The 21,494-nt window shown below is 41.6% G+C and overlaps 1 long non-coding RNA gene across 13 annotated transcripts in view; it reads left to right on the plus strand.

Annotated features, from left to right (window-relative positions):
- LOC111559527 overlaps nucleotides 1-21,494 on the plus strand; it is an 81,337-nt gene that overhangs the window by 23,231 nt on the left and 36,612 nt on the right. For all 13 annotated transcript variants that reach the window (XR_002740556.2, XR_006594380.1, XR_002740560.2 and 10 more), the window contains 2 exons: nucleotides 8,649-8,782; nucleotides 15,555-15,620. This is a non-coding gene — a long non-coding RNA (uncharacterized LOC111559527). The remainder of the gene's footprint in view (nucleotides 1-8,648; nucleotides 8,783-15,554; nucleotides 15,621-21,494) is intronic.

Raw genomic sequence — 21,494 nt, forward strand, 5'->3', positions numbered from 1 at the left:
AACCAGAAAGTAGGCCCTGACTAGATGCTGAATTTGCCAGTGCCTTGGTCTTGGACTATTCAGACTCTAGAATTGGGGGAAATAAATTTCTTCAGTATAGAAGATACCAGTCTCTGGTCTTTCATTATAGCAGACCAAACAGACTGACAGAAGGTTTACCTCAGACATGGAAGAAGTGTTCAAGGTTAGGCATTGTGTCAATTAATGGAAGTCATTACATAAATATTTTAAAGGAGAAAACCACGGGATCATCTTTATAAATTGCAAATTACATTTGACACTATTAAGCATCCATTCTCATAAACCTCTGTGTATGGTAGATCCCTCCTTATCTTGAATAAGATAAGGAGCAACGTGAACCCTTATACATAGCTGGTAAAAGCTAGAAACCAACAACGAGTATCTATGGAAAACCCAAGACCTTCTTATTGTGGACAAGACCAAAACCAAGACGAAGATGTCCACTGAGGTAGATAGTCTATGAAGATACCGCCCAATGGACACATCTCCTGATATGCACCCCCTTGATCAGTCACTTTCACCCTGAATCTATTATAAGCAATCAAAAAAGCTCAGAAACCAAAAAATGAAATGATATGATGAGATTAACTTAATAGAAATAAAATTTAAAACTTGGCATGGTGAAATTTTACTCTAAACAAAATTAAATGACAAACCAACGTAAATGTTTGCAGCCTAATGGACAGATAGATGGACAATATCCATACTGGATAATGTTCTCATAAACCATTATGAAAATGAGAAGTACCCCATAAAAAGTGAGAAAAGGCTATGAATAAACATTTCACAGAAGGTGAATAAAAATATCCAGTAAAATCACTACTAACTAAAAACAAATAAAAATGAGATTTTATTTATGTATTTATTTATTTATGCATGTATGCCAATGTTGGCCAACAATTTAAAGAATGAGAGCATTTAATTAAGAAATGGTCACTCTCTAATTGTTCTCTGGGGTTCAAGATCTCTTTCTTAAAAATATTTTTTACTGAAGAATAATAAACATAGTGAAAAGTATTCAAAGCCTAAATGTAACTCTTCATAGAAAAGTATGAGATAAACATCTGTGTAATCAGCATCAGATCAACAAATAAAACTTTAGTAACATCTCAAAAGCACATTTCATGGCAGCCCCAATTACTACCCCTTCCCTTCTATTCCAAGGTAATAGTATTCTGATGTCTAATACTCTAGTTTAATTTCACCCATCTTTGAACTTCACAAAGGTGGAATCATTCTCCTAAGTCTACCTTGTTTTGCTCAATGTTATATTTGTGAGATTTATCTTTGTTATTTCCTGTAATTATAATTCTATTTGTAAAATGCTTCACAAAATTTCACGGCGTGAATATGCACAATTTTTCCTTCTACCCTTAACATTCAAGGTGTTTCCAGTTTGGGGCCATTATGAATCATGATTCTGTGATTATTCCTCTTTTCTGTGATTATTCCTCTTTTTGTGTATGTGTTCAAACATTCCTACCCTTTTTATACCTAGGATTGGAAATGCTTTCTCAAAGAGAACGTGTATGTTCAGCTTGCATAGTTAATGCCAGAACCTTTCCCAAAGTTTTACCAATTTACCAGCAATGTATAAGGGTTCACGTTGCTCCTTATTCTCACTCACACATAGTAACGTCAGTCTCTTTAACTTTAGCTATTCTGGTGTATGCACAGCTTTCATTTTCATATTCCTGATGACCAAGTCCAGCAGCTTTTCATGTATTTATGAGCCATTTGAATAAGCCTTATAAACAAGCACCTATAGTTCAAGTACCTTGCCTCTTTTGCCTTGTCTGTGCTTTTCTGACTGAATTTTAGAAATTCTCTCAATGTTTTGTATAGAAGCCCTTTCCCAGAAAGGTGTTGCAAATTCCTTCTGTTCTGTGGCTTCCTTTCTACTCTTTTAGTGGTATCTTGTCATAAAAAGATGTTCTTAATTTTAATAAAATAGAAATTATCGACATTTTCTTTTATGCTTCATGCTTTTTGTGTCTTGTTTAAGAAATCTTTTCCCTCCCAGGTCATGAAAATAGTCTTGTATATTATCTTTTAGAATTGGGCCGTCCATTACAGTAGCAACTAACCACGTGTGGCCATTGAAATGTAACTAGTTGAAAAAAAATTTTTTTAAATGAAAAGTTGAGTTCTTTGTTCATTCTGGTCATGTTTTTAAGGACTCAATAGCCACAGATATAGAACATTTTCATCATTGTAGAGAGTTCTACCGGTCAAATATGTTCTAGAGTGCCATTTTGTTTTGCCTTATACGGTTCTAGGATATTATTCCCACATAAAATGATAATTAATTATATGACACTTTAGATAAAAACAAAACAAAAACAAAAATGAACTCGTGAATCTTTATTAAAAAAATTTCTAGGGGCACCTGGGTGGCTCAGTCGATTAAGCAGCCGACTTTGGCTCAAGCCATGATCTCACCTTTCATGAGTTTGAGCCCCCAGTCAGGCCCTGTGCTGACAGCTCAGAGCCTGGAGCCTACTTGGGATTCTGTGTCACCCTCCCTTTCAGCCCCTCCCCAATCACACACTCTCTCTCTCTCTCTCAAAAATAAATAAACATTAAATTTTTTTTTAATCTCAATGTTATTTTATTACTGGATTAGTAAAAATAAAAAATTCCAAAATGGAGAACTCACAGTAAAAGCTCTGCTCATGAAAATTCGGATCCACTAGCATATAGACCTAGGTGACATTATTGTGAGAATTAATGATGTAATGGCAGTATGAATGTGGGCAGGAAGACTGTGGGAGGAGATGTGAGAATGCTAATTTCCTCATCTTTAGTGGGAATGTAATCAGTGTTCTCCAAAATGAATCCAAATAGAAAATTTTGGTTTTTTGACTTTTAGCACTTTTTACAAAGGCAGATTCCCTTAGCTTTAGGGATCTTTCAGGAAATATTTCTGTTGTGAAGAAATAATGATATAAAGTTTATTAATTGTTTCAGTTTTGCTCATCCCTTTGTCTTCTATTAAATTCAGGTAAAATTACATTTAATAATTGAATGACTTACGATGAACTCTATAGATGAATTACAACAGACCTCTGTTTTCCTTGCTTTGACCCTAGCCTCCTTTCCTTCTTTTTACCTTCTACTATTTCCCTGTGTTTCTTTCCCCACCTCCAAACTTGACAAACCACAAAGCTTGCAAAAATAGCTCTTGAAAGAATTGTTATGACAGTTGCTCGAATGGGATTGTACCAGTGATCCTGAGCAAAAAGCATGAGAAACTAGAACATTCTTTACCTCTTGCAACCACAATTTTTGCAGGAGTTAGAGATTAAAAAAAAAAGAAAAGAAAAGAAAGCAATCCAGGCCACACCACAGGGACAGATATCCCCACCTTTTCCCTCTCCTGTAGAACTTTAGTCATGCTTTGGTCTGGGGATTAACCTGGTTTTAGGTTCTCGCTGATGTACATCAACTAATAAAGACTCTGGTTTTTATTTGAATCCCTTAAACTATTTTTTTCCTTGACTTTCCATTTTTTGTTCAAAAAATGTAATGTATGCCTCCATTTGCATATATGCAGAGAGAGAGAAAGAGATGGTAACTGACAGTTTTTTCTAAGCAGTTAAATTTTAGGTTTAATTGGCATTTTCCTACATCTTAAAATTCATTATAATCATAAATTACTGAAAGTAAGCATATTTAAAAAGAAGAGGATTTAAATCTATATGCTCTGATGTTATACAGAACCCATAGTACATTGTTAAGTAAACAAGATTTGGTCTCTAATGCTATTTGTCACTAAAGGAAACAAAGATCCTTGGCGAGTGCCTAACTCCATGTCTTGGGCTTGAAAAAAAAAAAAATCAAGTTGGGAGTAGAACATCTTGTTTTGGCCAGAACACAAATATGCTATGAGAAAATGCCCTAGTGTTGCTTATAGGGCACATATTTGCCAAGGTGTGGCAGGTTCATCATCAAAAAGCCTGAATGAAAGCAGATTCCATTTAATAAGATGTATTAAAAGATAGCTGTAAAATAAAAATAGTGCTTATAACAGTATATGCTTATTTGTGTTCATTGTAATGTATATGGGATAGTTGATACAGGTGGGTAAGTTATTTAGAGGAAGTATATATTGAATTTTTCTCGGTGTAGGCAGGAACAGGTACATTTTGGGAATTATGAGCAAACAAGTTATTTCTGGGAGAAGAAAGGATTTTACTAAAGATAGGAAGGATGGGAACCCAGAGCTCAGGTGGAAAGAGAGTTCCAAAGAATGCATCAAGTTGATGGACCCAAGGGGAAGTAGATTGCACAGACTAGGTTCTCATCTCTTGAATCACAAAACCATGGATAAGGCTTTTAATTATAATAATATTTGAATACAGTTATACCCAGATTTTCAAAAATGCTAACGGACTATATCAAAATTGTGAATAAATTTCAGAAGACAATGGGTTTTGCCATGTAGGCCAGGGTGCAATAAAGTGAAACATTCCTCTTTTTTTTTGGAGGAAGGTGTGATTTGTTTTGTTTAAAGGTATGAACTTGAAAAGTTCCATTTGCAAGGGAGCATTGATCATAAAAAAAAAAGAAGGGGGGGGGGTCTTATGAACACCCTTCTAGTTTGAAAGATCCTAGACACGACCAGATCTCATGTTATGACCAAGAATCAGTTAGTTATTTAATACTCCAGAACTCATCATCCTACCAGATTTGTGGAGATGGTGTTTTCTTTTGAGTCTGGCAGAATCACTATAACCTTGGGGACGTATAATATAAATATAGAAAAAAGTAAAAAAGTGAATCACAATCACAGTATCATTGCTTTTGTATTAGGGTAAATAAACCTATAAAAATAAACTTCTAAATATTTTGAAGTCCAAGGTGATTGAATCAATTAAAAAGTTGACAAATTAGACTGGATTTCATTGAAATGTTTTGGAATACTTTGTTACTTACACTTTAAATAAATCAATGTTTAAATATTTAAGATAATTTGTGAAATGTGTAAATATTTATATATTGTGATATTTAAAGGTCTAGAAACATTTTATTAAGTAGATTTATAGAATATAATAAGCTAAAGGTTAAATAAAGAAGCACAAATAGAAGAATTCTTCCTGTCCAGGTTTTGAGTATTCATAAAGCACAAGCTGGCTTTCAACAATGGATACAATGAACTAACACGGGGCCGTCTCTGTGGCGATAAGTCCGTCTGTATCCTGATTGTGGTGATGGTTACTAGGATCTCCACATGGGATAAAATTTCATAGCACTATAAATTCCCTCAAAGTAAATAATGTAAGAAGAGAGTCTGTAAAAACTCGTGGCATCCAAATAAGGTCTGTACCTAATAACATTAGATCAATGCCAAAGTCCTGGTTTTGACATGGCCTATGGTGATGTAAGATATTATCATTGGAAGGAGCTGAGCGAAGGTACGTGAAAATTCTTTGTACTGTTTTTGATACTTCTTATGACTCTTAAACTATTTGAAAATAAAATTTTTATAAAGAACATACATAGATATTAGTTATTGCATAAAGAACAGGTGCCGACAGGTGAGTCTGCTGAGCGTATTGTCAGCTGACCATTGTCCCTGAGCCTCATTTGGCCACTCTGTGAACTCAGGTATTGGCATGACATCAGATAGATCTTTCTGAGTCTGCTAGGCCAGCTTGTGATTTTTTATTGTTATTAATAGTCTTGTAGGATTTAAGGCAACAGGAAGCAGTTATTAGCGTAAATACTACAGAAACCATCATATAGAGTAATTCTTCCCTCTGGATGGTGACTCCTTGACAATTAATCTTTGGGCATCCCCCTAGATCACTTTGCCCACGCAAGAACTTTTTGGCTATTAAAGTTGCACTCTCCCATTTAAAACCAGCCAACTGTTTCTCCTGACACTTGGAAAAGAAACGAGTCTCCTTACAGTGTCTGCAGGACTTATAAAATCTGCCTACTATTGACATTTCTAATCTCATCTTGTACATTCTTCATCTTCCTCAGAACGCCTTAGCTATATTGGCCACTTGGCTGTTCTAGAACATACCTAGCACACTCCTGCTTGCTGGACATAGATCTGCTGTTCCCTTTGCCATGCATTCACATTCTGTCTGAAAAGACTGAACTCGTCACTCTACATGGACTGTACTTCAGACCACTGTACTTTGCTTTTCTTTGCAGCACTTGTGACTAACTGAAGTTATTTTCTATATCTATTTATTTTTTTCTGCCTGTCTTGATTTTCTTGCTTAATATGTAATTCGTTCTTGATAAATGTTTTTTGAATAAATGAATGAATGAATGAATGAATAAAAGAGCTCCTATTAGTGGTGCTTATTCTGGGAAGTATGAGTAGAAGTGATAAGACTTACATTCTGCTTCTTATACATTAGGGCAATTTGACATTTTTTTTTTCAATTTGACATACTTATATCAAGTATAAGCTAATTTTGCAACTAAGTTTAAAAAACATAAAAACGCATACACATGTTTATGCTTGGAATAGATTACTATAGAGGTCTTTTCAGCTTTAGCATTCTATGATCTTAGATTTTCCAAATTCTGTTAAGATACAAAACAGGGTGCATAGCATAGCTTAGCTCTAAATGATAAGGTGTCAAGACAGACTGAATGGATTCCCGTTTTCATTTGAGAATTAATGTAAATGCACGAATCAGTGCCAACATCTAACCCTTACAACATACTTGTACAGGTATCCCTTAATACACAAACTAATATGCACACCTGTGTTCCCCTTCTTAATTTCTACAAACAGCGGGTCAAGAATATCAGTTCTTTCTGGACACCAGTCATGTGTAAGAGAAAAGAGAGGTGATATGATTTTGTGTATTGAGGGAGTGTGATGACTGTGTGTGGATTGATTCTTCCCTTCTTCCTCTGGTCTCTGCGTACGAGGATGCAAAATACTTGTTCCTATATCTTGGCCCTCACTTTGAGAGTAATTGCCGTTAAGTTTAGATGATTTGACTTATCTACCTTGAGTTCAGAGTGATCTTTAAACTTTTGGTATGCCCTTTCCTTTTCCACAAAGTATTTTGACATCCTGCAAAGATACAGAAGATATACCAAGACAGGCTAAGAGCAGAAGACAAAGAAAAGGGCCAGAGGGACACGAATATAAATGGAACCAGAAATGAGGGTTAAACAAAACTATGTCTCATGGAGACCTACACTCTTGTAAATGGAGTGCAAACACTGGCTGTAACCTTTCTGGGATCCAGTACAGAAGGGGAACACTGCTTGGATGACACCTTTTGCAGTATTTCTGACATAAAATAAATCAAATCCATTGTTTGTCGATCTAAGCAACCCCCATAGAGAAGCAGAAAGGGATTTCTGAAAGTTTCTGTAAAGAAGATGTTATTCTTCATCTCCTTCTTGCGGTGATGTTTACTCTCATTTCTTTTACTATAGGACAATGGCAGAACTCCAAGATGAAATGAGGTTAAGACAGATCTATGGCGATGGGAGTGATGGTTGGGTGTGAAGCGGGAGCGGAGGTTGTGAATGACACTTTCATATAAACACATGGACCTTTAACACAACTGCACACATTTTCTTTCTTCAGTCATTCTAGGATGGGAACTGGCAGGCGTACTTCTCATTTTCTTTTCTGTACCAAATTAGAATGTGCCCCTAGGACTAAAGGAAATAGAGCTGGGGAGCCTGGTAGTTAAAAGCCAGTAAGAATCATTATTTCTGCCTCACTGGTCAGGCATATTTTGGGCAAATGAGTCAGCGCAGTGTGAGAGGGATGTTTGGGCTAGACTTTATCAGCAGTTACATACATTTTCCAGAGTTACTAAAAGCTGTCCAGGCTGGTTATTTAGAGCTCTGGGGAAGAGCAGGGCAGAGGAGGTGAGGGAACAGAGTGTATTTTGCGATTGGGACATCTCAGATTGGGCAAGCTCTCTGTTCTAGCTCTCTCTGAAATGCTCTCTTTATGGGGTTTATACTACCACTGTATAAATTGCTCAAATTGGCCAGAACCCCTGGGTTCTCAAGTCTGGAACATCTGACAAAGATTCCAGCCTGTCAAGCCATTCTTCCATATCATATCGGTTTCTCGGTGCATTTGCCAGATGGGGGTAAGCTATCCCGGTGATTCGTTTTGATTCCTCAGACATTAACTAAGAATATATTATATGCTTGATATGCATGTATGTGGTGCTTAAAGAGATGGGGAAGGTCAAAATGGGTTTGCCATCCTCAGGAAGCTCATAATATAATGGCAAAGACAGGCATGAGAACAACAGTCGGAGTATAGAGTAGAAGGTGATCCGAGCAGAGCAAAGTGCAGAGGTTCTGGAGCCTAAAAGAGAGGAAAGTGGGTTTTTTAGAAAAGGCTCTGGTTGGGGCGCCTGGGTGGCGCAGTCGGTTAAGCGTCCGACTTCAGCCAGGTCACGATCTCGCGGTCCGGGAGTTCGAGCCCCGCGTCAGGCTCTGGGCTGATGGCTCAGAGCCTGGAGCCTGTTTCCGACTCTGTGTCTCCCTCTCTCTCTGCCCCTCCCCTGTTCATGCTCTGTCTCCCTCTGTCCCAAAAATAAATAAACGTTGAAAAAAAAATTAAAAAAAAAAAAAAAAAGAAAAGGCTCTGGTGCATCTTTTTTTTTTTTCAGGGATCTAGCATTTTGAAGACACACAATTTAGCAGACATTCAAATTCGCTGAACAGATGAATTCAGAGGGGAGGTGGAGATCTCAGATGGAAGCGATGTTCGAGGAAGAAACTGCATGGAGGCCTGAAACGCATGGTGAGTAACAGGGTTGGCTGAATTGGGGCAGAGAACAGCCTGGAACGTTGTTGAAACCCAGAAGAATGTGTTAATCTTTGAAGAAACACTCACCTGTGGTTCAATGCTCTTAAAAAATTAGTTTTGAAGCACATATACACCCTTGGAAATAAAAGCAGACAAATTCTTGGGGCGCCTGGGTGGCGCAGTCGGTTAAGCGTCCGACTTCAGCCAGGTCACGATCTCGCGGTCCGGGAGTTCGAGCCCCGCGTCGGGCTCTGGGCTGATGGCTCAGAGCCTGGAGCCTGTTTCCGATTCTGTGTCTCCCTCTCTCTCTGACCCTCCCCCATTCATGCTCTGTCTCTCTCTGTCCCAAAAATAAATAAACGTTGAAAAAAAAAATTAAAAAAAAAAAAAAAAGCAGACAAATTCTGTTGGAAGGTTGAGGTTCGCTAATGTAATATAATTTAATATTATAAAGTGATAGGATATGACATGGTATGATATAAAGTCAGGATTTTCTAAGGAAGGTTGTTATAGTTACTAGATCTCCGTTTTCATCGCCACCTACCTTTGCAGGCACACAGTCCTGTGGGGGAATCTAAGGATAATATATCATATTGTGTTGGTACACTAAAATGGGGGTAAATTGAGAGTTGAATGAAGAGACCCTGTATACAATTGTGAGTGGGGTTAGAGAAGCCCCATTAACATTTGGGAGCCATGACTATTCTTAGAAGTAACTAGGCAAGGGAATGGAAAGTTCGTCAAAACCCAGAAGGAGTTGTGACGGTGAAGGGAGGGGTCACCAACAGGAGCTGTCACCTTCTGTGGAGGAATGTACTCACTGCCAACCTGTGACCCGGGAAGGAGCAGAGAGCATAAAACCCCCCAGCCCTGTCTCCTCCCAATTCCCTGCTGGTGTCTCCTCCTGTGAGAAGTCTCTTCCCAATCAGAAGCCAGAGGACATGGAGGCCTATGAGGTAGCCCTCAGAGCTCAATATCTTGCAGAGCAGGCCGAGAAAGATGGAGAAGGAACAGAGCCAGAGAAGTCCACGTGGGGAAGGCCAAAGCTCGTCTTCCTCACAGAACCTTGGGAGGTCCCATTTTATTCACCTCATGACACCTTTGATTATCATGGCATCACAGGGGTGAATTTATGGGCTGCTCTGTAGAGCTTAAAGGGGCACACTCCCCACATTGCAATACGCTAGCCTTTCCATCATGCAGAATTATCCGCAACTCGGGCTAACTCATTCTCCATCCTAGGTACTCATGTCCCATAAGCGGCTAGGGCTGTCATCATTTTCTCAAGTGTTGATGACGTGTGTAGGCACCATATCACTAGCTGGTGATAGTACCGGATGACATGGGGGCTCCCAAGACAGGTGGCTCTTGTGAACGTGCCGCACATCTATTTGTCTCCTTCATCCAAAACCAATTGTTACCCACCCAAACGCCTAAATCTCACACATCTCATCAAGCTGCAAGGGGGTAAAGAATTATCTATCTTGAATTATAAGGCAGGCTGTAAATAAACCTCCAAGTAAGATATTCAGATGTGTGTTCCCAAGGTCAGTACAATATGCCAGATGTGGGGAACGGCATTTTATATTCAACAATGTTTTTTTTCTAGGAGAACAAAAGGAGTGGAGGAGGGCTGTCAAGCCTTTGAGAAAGTGTTGCTCATTTCAGAAACCTCTAGCTAGGATACAAAGAGAGAGAGTCACACAGTTAAAGAAATATTCTCACCCTTAGAGAAGTTCACTCTAGTTTGATTTACGTATGAATGTATTAAGGGTAAATCCTCAACCACAAGCTCTCTTATATAAGAAATATTACACTATTGCCTTAAAAATAAATGAAATCTCACTTGGCAACTTCTAAAATTCTAGACTAAGAGGACATAAAATATCAACTCTATTGCCGTGCATTCTCCTCAACTCCAAGAGAACACGTGCTGGACATTAGTCCCCCTCAGCTACCGTGGCAGCCCTCTCCTCATCTGCTGCCAGGGATGGAATCCCAGCCTCCGGTTTTGGGGAAAATCACGGTTTCCATTCTCTTCCACGCACTGGGAATCTTTCAAAGGCACTCCGTCTCTCCCTTTCTCCATAGCATAACTTCAGTGCATTTAGCTTTTATTTTTTTTTAAATGTTCGTTTATTTACTTATTTAGAGAGAGGAAGAGCATGCAGAGAAAGAGGAAGAGAGAGAGAATCCCAAGCAGTTTCCAGGCTAAAGCGTGGAACCGGATGTGGGGCTCCATCTCTTGACCAGGAGATCATGACCTGAGCCGCAATCAAGAGTCAAATGTTTAACTGACTGAGCTCAGGCACCCATAGCTTTTCTTCAATAGTAGGAAGAAAGGTTGCCCTCCAGAAACTGAGACTTTGAGTTCTGCTAAGTGGACCCGAGATAAGTGAAAGTAACGGCAATATAGTAAAGAAGATAAAATACCTCTCATCCTTTCCAGATCTTTCAAGACAGAAAGAATCATTCCAAGTTAATATGTACCGTTCCTGAAAGCTAGGGAAGTGAGTCCTGAGGGAGGGGATCTGGCCACACCCATCCCATCCCCGGTGGCAGCCACAGTCCAGCATTGCTGTGTCATGTGTGGTGGGGCAAGAGAAGACAAAGTACTAATTAGCACACTAGGCTCTGCTGCAGTAACAGAAACTCTCAAGTCTCATGACATAGTAAAGCCTTCTCTTATGCATGGCACTCACCTTGGAGGCTTGTGCAGTTATTTATGGTAACGTGGGGATTCAGGCTCCCTCAGCCTATCCAGAGTTGCAGTAAAAGAAAAAGAAGGAGAAAAGAGGACCACGCGAAGGGGCCTCATGACCTCATCTGCAAGTCACATACGTTGCTTCCTCCGGCGTTCCGCTGTTGAGACCCAGTCACGTGGGCATATTTTAACTGCAAAAGAGACCGGGAAATATGCTTCTTTTACATGCCTGGAAAAAAAGGAGAATGGGGCTGGTGACATCTAGCCCGTCTCTGGCTCAGGTATTCTTGTGTGGTGTTCGGTGTAGAGCAGGATCATTGGGTAGCATGCCCTTGGTAACACCAAGTGCTGAACGGAACAATTCAGGATTTTTCCTTTGTAAAAATCAATATCTAAAATTCTTTCGGATTATCTTCTCTTCAGCAACATGAAGAATTGCTCTAAAGTTACAGAAGTTATCTTAAAAATAGAAAAAGCTGATCAGGTATACACCGCACATTATTTATTGAAATAAACAAAGCAGTATTTTTAAAGCTATGACCAACGCCTCCTTCCTGGCTCTATTTTGATATTTTTGTGCAGAACACCTGTCGGCGTAGGAGTGCAGAGAGGTAGGAGAGATGCTGGGGAGGGCTCTAGGGGGTGGTGGAAATTCAAACACGGATCTGGGTCCTTTCCAAAGGGTCTGGACATTAGAGGGTGAGGAGAAGGCTTATTTCAGGTAGGATGGTAACCTGACTCCTCCTGTCTGGAATATGCTCACCCATAGAAGTAGGCCCCACGTTGGTGAGTAAATGGTGAATCACGTGATCAAGACGAATGTTGGCCAGAAATTTATTTGTGCTTTAAATCAAGATGTCAGGTCCGCTGCTATTTATAACAATTCAACTTAATCCACAGGAAAATTCCTGTTGTGTAAACCTCTTCCTTGAGCTATTTCCAGAATTAAATGTGACCAAATGGAACCACCTCCTTTCAAGGAAGCGTTTCGACAGTCGCTGCCTGGCATGGACTCCTAACAAATTTCTCCCTTCATCAGTGGATGTTTCAGCCACTTTCGGGCGGCCTTTAAGAATTTCTTACCCGACTGTAAACCCTGGACAACAGGGCTCTTCCAACAGCGACTTGATGGCAAAGGAGAGCCCCCTGAGCCTGTGCCTTGACAAGAGGGAGCAGATTCCTGAATGTGACCGAGACAAAGTCCTTGGTGACCAGCTCATTTCTTCTGCTTATCAGACTGAGCTTGAAATGAACTTCCGATGAGAAGCTGTTCTGTGCCATCTCCCTCCTCCCTCCCATTCCTGGGAGGGCACTTTATTCAGGGACAGCGCTTTATTGCTGTTGATTCTTTCTTTTTCTGTTAACTCTTTAATGACTGCCCAAGAGCAGAGCCCCCCTTCCACATGTTGTATGCACCGTGGTGTCTGGTGGAGCTCCTCTACAGGAGCTCTCCCTCTACAGGAGAGAACTATTTGTTATAAGTACAAAAGCATGACCCAGGCTTCCCCAGTAATGCTCCGTGGGACTCCACTGAGTAAATCAATTAATGTTTTTGGCGCTTGGCTTCCTTATCTAAAAGTTGAAGAGGTTGGATGTCCTTTAGGTACCTTCCAGCTCTCAAGTCCATGAACACATGGGGTCACGTGGGGAGACCCGATGCGATACCTAGTCTCTGAGTCAGGAAGATGTGTGTTTGAATCCCAACTCTGTTGCTGGCTGGCCAGGTGATCAGGGCAAGTCTTTTAGCTTCCCTAAAGAAAATGTTTTCAATTTCATGACTTCCTGGGGAGGAGCAGAAGACATTGAGGCAAAGGATCCAGCTCCTAGCAGACATGAACCAAACACAGGTTTACTACATGAGACCAGACGTAATTCTAGGCTAATACTAGAGGTCTCCAAGACAGAAGTTCTAAATGCAAATCACGATGTTGGTAAAGCACCTCTGGTTTCAGGCACCTACTGTGGCCAGGTCTGGGGCTGATGCTGGGGATAAAAGATGCAAGCACGTACTAAGAAACCACACAATGAAGCATATGGATGTGATCAACCATAATGAAGATGCAATAGATTGCTTTTTATTGGGGCTACCTTCTTCAGAAAGCCAACAACATAAGGCAAACAAGAAAACGGTCCTGAAAAGTAGGAACCATTTTATAGAGAGGGAAGCAGAAAAATACACTTTTAAGTATTTTAACAAGACTTGGTAAGGTTGATCCTGGCCTCGACCTTAACCAACCCTGTGAATCTGCATGTGCTGGTGTCTGTGTCTGTGCCTGTGTGTGACCGTGTGTGCATATATGTGTGTGTGACAGCGTGTGCGTGATTCTGTGTGTGAGTGGTTGTGTCTGTATGTGTGTGGGTGTGGGGGGGGGGTGCACGTACACACGTGTTCACACACTTACCCCTTCCAGAAAGCACTCCCGGGCTCCGCAGGCCTATTCACACACTCAGATGGCAATAGAATCAGCATCTGCTGTCTTTTCACACCAAGAGCAGTCTAGCACATTGATGTGAAAAGAAAACACATCCCTCAGTTAGCTCTGGGTAAAGGACAGAGATCGATAACTATATTTCTCAAGTTGGTAACACTCGGCATCTTCTATGCAATGCTGCTGAAAGTTTCGCTCCCTCCTAAACACATGGGGTCGGCTGGCATAAAGAAGTAGATTTTCCCAGCAAGGTGCTCCTGAAAGGCAGCTGCCTGCTGGAAAAAGGCATGTGAGGCACTGAGTTAATTTAGCCGTTGTGGGTACCCTACTTGGTCCCCTCGTTGGGTCTAGCCCTAGAATATAAAGGTGGGCTAGAGGCAGCTGATGAAGATGATGTGCGGTGTCTTTGGAAATCATGATTCTCCCCGTGCTCTATCTCCACAGGGTGTCAAGACCCAAATTAACCTCATGCTTTGGGGACTTTGTGTGAACGGACAATATTTCCATGCATTCATTTGTTTTATTGGTTTTGTCTTCACTGTGTGATTGCCCTTTCTCTTAGTGCAAGCCGTTTGCTCTGTCCTCCATTGGCACAGTTAAGGGATGTGGCAGAGCAGAAAGCAGGAGTCACTGGCCAGAGTACCTGGCTTTTTCTTTCTTTCTTTTTTTAAGTTCATTTATTTGAGAGAGACAGAGACAGGGTGATTCATGGAGGGGCAGAGAGAGAGAGAGAGAGAGAGAGAGTCGGATGCTTAACCAACCGAGCCACCCAGGCGCCCCACTGGCTTTTACTTCACAAGCACTTATGAAGAGTCTAGGGCTTTGTGGAAAAATAAAGAGGTCAAGGGTATTTAGTGGCAAAGGCAGAGTGATCTGCAGAAGTAGAAGGCAGAGAGGGGCTCACGCGTGCCCTCCCACAGTCCACAAAGACCTGGTTGTGGGAAGAGAAAGGTGGACTACAGGCATCCTGGAACAGTGGCGATCAGCCTGGCTTCCCAAAATATCCTGACAAGGGGCCAAGACCCCAGAAAGGAACACTATGTGCAGTGTCCTGGCAGATAAAGCCACAAGTGGTGCTATGAAAGGGTCCAAGCAGGGGCGCCTGGATGGCTCAGTCAGTTGAGCGTCTGACTCTTTGTTTTGGCTCAAGTCATGATCTCGTGGTTGTGAGATCGAGCCTGCTTGGGGCTCAGAGCTGACAGTGTGGAGCCTGCTTGGGATTCTCTCTCTCTCTCTCTCTCTCTCTCTCTGCCCCTCCCCGACTTGTGTTCTGCCTCCCTCCCACTCTCAAAATAAATACATAAACATAAATTTTTTTTTAATTTTTAAATAAACAAAAGGAAGAAATGGTCCAAGCAGACGGGGATAATTGGCATCTCCAGTGTAACTCAAGTGTGCCTAGCACCAAGACCTTGTTACTCAGGTCAAGAGTAGCAAGAGGCCTGGTATGAGGGAAGTGCTAGAATAAAATTGGGCTGGTTTCTATAAAATAAGGGGAGGCAGTATTTTTTTTTTGGGACACCTGAGTTTATGAGCTGTCATTCCTACTACATATGGAAGACTAATAACATTTTCCAGATTAGCAATTGATTTTTTTATTGTCTGTTTTGATTCTGCTTCCGGACACTCCAAGGTCCCCTCTACACACCTGAAGAGGAAGCCGTACGAGAGACCCAAGAGTCATGCTGGGACTGTGCAGGTATGTGAGTTTCACTCTGGTGATGATGACTCTTTCTTTCCTTCCATGAAGTGTTTACTTCTGTTAGTTAGGACTGTACATCCTAAGGGCATGATAAATCTCCAGCTGATGATTTCTATTGCTTTCTCCTTTGGCTTAATACCTTTGTTTCTACAATATCTGGGTAGCGCAGGTGTGGGGTACAGTTCCCAAGGACTGCTGTCTCTAGAAAACAGGGCTTAGAATCAACTCTTTGTGTTCTTTCCTTCCTTCCTTCCTTCCTTCCTTCCTTCCTTCCTTCCTTTCTTCCTTCCCCCATTCCTCCCTCCCCCTTTCCTTCTTGCTTTTGTTTTTTCCTCTTTTCACATTCATTGAGTTCCTAAAATAGATCATGTTCTAGGTTCACTGTTGGAAATACAATGATGGGCAAGTTTGGCGTAATTTGTGCCCTCTGTACTCTATATTTTAATGGGTAAATACAGCTAAGTGAACGGGCAACTACCGTCCTATACCATGAATGTTCATATATAGCACCCAGTGCTAAGAATCTTATCGTAGCACAGCAAACTTGTTCATGAAAAGGAGGGGGGACCAGGAAAAGCTCCCTAAAGGAAATAATTACTAGAAAATGCTATCCAAGTGTAAGGAAGTCGAGGTAGGAGAGCAGAGTTAGGAGAGAGGGAATGGTGAGCTAGGAAGAGAAAGGGAAGGCATGGAGTGTTAAGGGTATGTCTTTTTAAGTTTATTTATTTATGTTTATTTATTTATAAATGTTTGTTTGTTTGTTTAGAGAGAGAACATGAGCAGAGTGAGGGGCAGAGAGAGAAGGAGAGAAAGAGAATCCCAAGCAGGCTCCACGCTGTCAGCGCAGAGCCTGACATGGGGCTCAAATTCACAAACCATGAGATCATGATCTGAGCCGAAATCGGATGCTCAACTGAATGAGCTGCCTTTTTAGGTATAGTTAATAAATTGATAGTGTTTACTGTAGCCAACCCTATGGAGTAGATAGCATTATCTACATTTTACAGATAGGGAAATTGAGGCTCCACGACACTAAGAAGTTTGCCCAAGGAGTTCAGTGTGGCTGCTCCTGCATTAAAGGGATTTTCTGTGTCATGACTCCACAGGCATTGTCAGGTTAGGAAAGCCAGGGTCCCCAAGAGCAGGAATCTCAGCACAGGGTTCGATGGATTGACTACCAAGATGGCACCCAGGTGGAGAACCAGGGCACTCTGGTTCGAGTGTCACTGAGTGCTGCTTTGTCCTCAGGTGCTGGGCCCAGCCGCAGTCAATTCTCTGCTTTGTTTTCCCCCAAGCATGTCTCATTACCTTGAAACTTATTTTTGTCAACTGTTTGCTGAGTAAGGCCTTTTCACTTAGAGAGTTTAAACAGGAAACTGTTGTCAAGGTTCTACCCAAATTACCATACACTGTGAGGGGAAAAAAAAAATCTAAAAAGCAATTCTTAAGTTGCAGATTCATTATGATCTCCTCATGAATTAATTGAATAAAGCATAGTTTGAAGAACAATAACCAAGTTGAAAATAATTTGTTTCAAATTTGGTAATTTTGGTACCCCAGAAGTTACCTACTTCATTTGAGTGCTTTTGTCTCGTGGCCATGCCCCCACCCCCACTCCTTTATTTCGTTGATGTTCTCTTGCTTTACAATTTCTCTTACTTATCTGGCTTACTTGACAACATTTGGTGAGACAAGGACATATCTAAGAATAGCTAATATTTGGGTAGCTTTTGAATTTTATGATCACATGCCTCTCTTGGAATGTTATAATTAAGAAACTTGTAAGTAGCAAAGTCTGCAAGGAGCCAAGTCATGCCATGTGCTTCCTACTCCCCTCAAAACTATTCACGTGGGAGAATTTGGTTTGTAATGACAATCAAGGGCTATCCTGAAGTGTCAGGAGGCAACTGAGAATTATAGACCACAGATGCCCTTTGATGTGATGTGATGTCATTCCTTCATCCACTCATCCAGCATTACTGAGTGCCAGGTCTACGCCAGTCCCAAGTGTACTTAATCTGCCATCAGCCGACAAACAGGTCCACAGACAGACAAGCTCTAAAATAGATGTATGTGTGAAGGGCTGTCTGCGAGTGTCGGCAATGCTTTTTTAGAGAAAGGAAACAGTGCTGGCCCTTGAACATGAAGAAAGAGCAGCAGAAAATTCTAGGCGAAGGGAACGTGCGACGTCAGAGGTATGGTTCGTAGGTAACAGGTTATGGGATACTCAGAAATTGTGGTAGCCAGCTTCCAATGATCCTCATCTCCTTGGGGAGATGATTCATGCCCTTGTGTAGTCCCCTCCCACACCAGAGCAAGGCTGGCCTGTATGGTAGACTGTATAGTAGACTACTCTAGATGTAATGGCATGTGACTGACAAGTCTAGTAAAAGACATTGTGTCTTCCACCTCGGTCTTTTGGATTGCTCATTCTGGGAGAAGTCAGTCGCCATATTGTAAGAACTCTGTGGAGAGGGCCATGAGGGAAGGAGGGAAGGTTTCTCGCTAACAGCCAGCACCAACTTGTCAGCCATGAGGGTGGACCACCCTGGAGGAAGTAGATCGTCCAGCCTTCATCAAGGCTTCAGGTGACTGCAGTCCTAGCTGACCTCTGACTGCAACTTTAAAAGGGACTCTGAGCCAGAATTCCCAAGCCAAGCTGCTCCTGAGTTCCTGACAAATAGAAACCGTAAGATAATATATAATTACTGTTGTTTGAAGCCACTGAGTTTTGGGGTGATTTGCTGCACAAAAACAGGCAACACCAAACACTTCAGTGCATTTCAGTCCCACCAGTTGCTCACACGTGTCCCCACTGATTGACCCGATATGCTAGTGCTGATGACCGTTCATAAGTCGTGAACCCTTGGGCCATCCACGGGGTGATTCTGCTTGTGTGTTCAGTGCCAGAAAAAAGTCATTTCAGATATGGATTAGCATCCCTTCTTTGTTCCAACCTTTATAGAAAATGCAAACTATTTCAGAATATTTCACCTCTTCTTTCCCTTCATTTGTGATTTGGATAAGCAACGGTACCCAGAGGCTGAGCAAAAAGCAGCAAAAGAGGAAGAAACAATGGCTGTGACTAATCTATAGGCTGGAAAATCCACTTTGAATCACTAAGAAGGAATTAAGGAATCTGCGTGCGTATGGTAGTTCAGCCCTAGCACTTTTCCTTCTTGTGTGTTCCTGTGCCATGTCCCCAGACGTTCCTGCCTGGTGCCTCAGAGAGTCCGTTTACCAGGCAGTGGTTGTTCCCGAGACAGGCCTGCTTGCTGCTGTTCTTGTATAGTTGTACCTCGCTAGTAGTCTGAGACCATTGCTCCTTTACTCTGACTCTTTCTAGCCCTTCCAGGATATGCCCACTCCCACCAGGGCATGCCCAGATTCAGGCCCACTTATCCCTAAAGATAGTCCTAATCAGAACAGAAATCCTGTTAGAGCTTCCAGCCCACAAGTTCATGAAGTCTGTCAACTCTGACATCTGTTTTGCATGGGCAGGCTCTGGGCATACCTGAAGCCACTAATATGTATCATCCCAGTTTCTCTTCTCTCCTTGCCCTATGCCAGTCTATGTCTCAGGATGTGGCTTGTGCCTCAGTTTCTCTAACAAGCACTCTTGATCTCTACTTAGACTAGCACCGTGTCCCACAATTTAGGAAGAAGTATGCAAGGTCCCCATGTTGCTGTGGCTCTCCATAACCCCTTCCTCTCCTTGAGGACTAGTTGCCACAGCCCATCACCTCTTTCACAAACTGCTGCCTTGTAAGTAGGAGGAATACCTGGAACCACAATCTGGCTATCTGCCTGACTCTTTTCTGTGCCTTATATCACCCACTGCACAGGATTCTTCTCACAAATAGGAATTTCCTGGGTCATATTTGAGCTCATCAAAATTTTCAGACACTGGACAAGTCCCAGTCCTATCAGGTTTCCTGGCTGGCCCACAAATACACATATTTCCTCTCTTTGTTGCAAGTTGCCCAGACAAACCCTTAGATGTCCCAGCATGCCCTGCACTGGCACTCCATGAGTGATGACAACATCTTGACTTCCTGGGGTCCTTTGAAAAAGAAAATTGTTGGATTTAGGATTTAGTTCTTACTGCTCTTACCTTACCATCTAAGTAGGGATTTATTATCAAGACCTTTTTCGTGGAAGGTGAAGCAGGAACAGTGGTGAAACCAGATGAGGGGATGTGGGACCAGGATCCTTAGTGGCATGTACCCTAATTATCTATCTTGCGGGAGGATGCTTCCAGAACTCTAGAGTACTCTAGTTCTGTGGTGAGCCAAGTCATGGAGAGGGAATAGAGCAGATTTTACTGCCCCCATAATCTCCATTTGCACCTTTATGAAAGCCACACAAAATAAAATCCACATACAAGTAGTGGTATGGAAACATAACTTCAATACAGATTCCCTTGTTGTCTTTGAAGGGTCAGTTTGTGGTTCTACTAAGATCCCTAAGCCTCCCCTGAAGAACCCACCGCTCCACACTTTTTTATCTCCTTCAAGAAAATGAGTCTGCCAGTTTCACTGTGCCTGGAATTCAGGACTTCTCCTGAGAAATTCTTCACTTGCCAAGACCCAGGTCAAAATCATCTCCTTAAACAACCGGTACCAATCTTAGTTTTCACCTCTTCTTTGGGGCTTCCACAGACCCTTCTTCATATCTCTGTGATGGTGCCTTTTACATTTTATGTTAATTTATTTTGCTACAGAATTATAAGCTTGCTGAATCATGGAGGGTGAGCTTCACGCCTCATCCGATTTTGAAACCCTAGCAATTCACAAGTACATATTAGGTGCTCAGTTTTTAAACTGGTAATTGACCCTGGACGTTAACTTCAAGCCAGCACTCTCGTGCCTTTTGAAAGGCGGTATGACTTTGTCTTGTGTGCACATGCCACCTCTTACCTCTGTCACTTGACTCATTTAGTACCTGAACCTGGAATGTCTCACACCCCCTTTGCCTGGCTAATGCCTGCTCATTCTTAAGACTTGGCTTAGGTACTACCCGTCAAATTTGGGAAGCCTTCCTTGACCCATTTAGGTTGTTTTTGACAATCCCTCTTAGGAACTGACGTAGAAAATTCCCTGTGAGCATACTTCTAATGCTACTGCCTGTTGTCCTAGATTATCTGTATGTGATCGCTCCTTCGTGAGACTATGAGTCTCTGCGTAGCAACTCCCCATACACAGTTCAGTAACAAGAAAATGATTATAGAAGAAGTCAACGAATGCATGGACAATTTTTGCTGACTACCAATCTTGACCCTTACTAAAATCTAGGAAAACCTGTCTACTGGGAAGATTAGTATCTAGTGGCAATTTTGTAAACCTCTGATCCTTAAGACCTCCAGATTAGAAACCACAAGAGAAGCTGAAGGGGGGGGAGGGTATTCCTCACTCCTGCTTTCCAGCTCCTGCATTCACAGTTGTAGGCTTGAATCTAGAATGAGACGGCAGGAATGAATTGTGTCACACGCTGCCTGCCGTCAGTTGAATTCAATTATAATTTATTGATTGCTCAGGTCGTCAGAGGCCATCATCACAACCAAATGCCATGGCCTTATTATGGCCCCTGCACTCATTCATCTTGCACAAATGGACATTCACATACTGAGCAACTGTTGAGAAGGCCATTCCCAAGCTGTGCAGATTAATGCTGATTTCTGATTAGTCCCAGATTATGTCTCTGGGCTGACATTGTAACTGGCATTCTTCATTTAAGGAAAAAATGACAGCACAAGCTGTTATAGGGTTTGCATGACTTTCTTTAACTTTCTCAGTATGTTTCAACATTCTTTTCACTTTCCTCTAAGACTAGGACAATTTTTGCCTTTTTTGCCACATTGGTTTTTCTTCT

Source organism: Felis catus, chromosome A2, assembly GCF_018350175.1.
Source record: "Felis catus isolate Fca126 chromosome A2, F.catus_Fca126_mat1.0, whole genome shotgun sequence".
NCBI classification, from domain to species: Eukaryota; Metazoa; Chordata; class Mammalia; order Carnivora; family Felidae; genus Felis; species Felis catus.